A 932-nucleotide genomic window follows, 5' to 3' on the forward strand; every position below is an offset into this window, starting at 1 on the left:
AGCGGTGCAAGAATTGAGCCTTGTGGGACTCTGCATGTCATGGTCATCCACGTAGACTTATGCTCTCCTATACTCACATAATAACTTCTTCCTTCTAAGTATGACCTGAATTTGAGTATCATGCCAGAAAGACCGACCCAGTTTTCCAGAATACTTTAGCAATATCATGAAGTGTGCAAACATCTCTGCACTGAAACAAAAACATCATGTCATGGTTCGTCACCAAAGTCATTCAAACCTCTCCAAATATAACAGAATTAATGGCAGTCTTTGGAGGGAAAAACAGACAAGCTCCTCTGGTGTAAAATATTCTTTAAGACCCACAGCATAAAGTTTCACAATCCACCTATCAAACACATTTACCCCTACCTGATTAGCAGACACTGAAAAAAATCATGTTTTACTAAATCCTGCATCTTCATGCAAAGACTTTGCAAACTAATCCTATGTTTATTAAACAGGACTTCTTGTTGGCGAAACGCACATCACTCTTCTAGGGGTATAAGGAGTGTTTGGAGAGTCATAACACATGTCTTCAGTGTTTAACCACCATATCCTAAACCTTATTTAGCAAACACTGGGATGTCAGTACACAGAGGACAAAAGAACAACTGTCACAGGTGTGGGTGCAAGCCAGGGACAGTCGAGGACTCGAGTGCAGGGTTAGACGGGTTTTACTGAAAGTCCAAAAATAAAAACAACAAACAACAATGACAACTATCCCCACAGCACAACAATAGCACAGCAGAGAAGAGCACATGGCCAGGAATTCACCCTACCATGTGCTCAGACCCAAAAACATAGGAGTGTCACCCAACACTATAAAGAAACTCACAGGACCGTGACAACAATACCATAAAACTGTCTGTCAGCCGGAGAGGTGTAGAGCCATGATTCAGAACAGGTGGTGTGTCAGTCAGAGTGACATAGGG

This window comes from Sinocyclocheilus grahami, unplaced genomic scaffold (assembly GCF_001515645.1).
Source record: "Sinocyclocheilus grahami isolate Dianchi unplaced genomic scaffold, SAMN03320097.WGS_v1.1 scaffold1111.1, whole genome shotgun sequence".
NCBI lineage: Eukaryota > Metazoa > Chordata > Actinopteri > Cypriniformes > Cyprinidae > Sinocyclocheilus > Sinocyclocheilus grahami.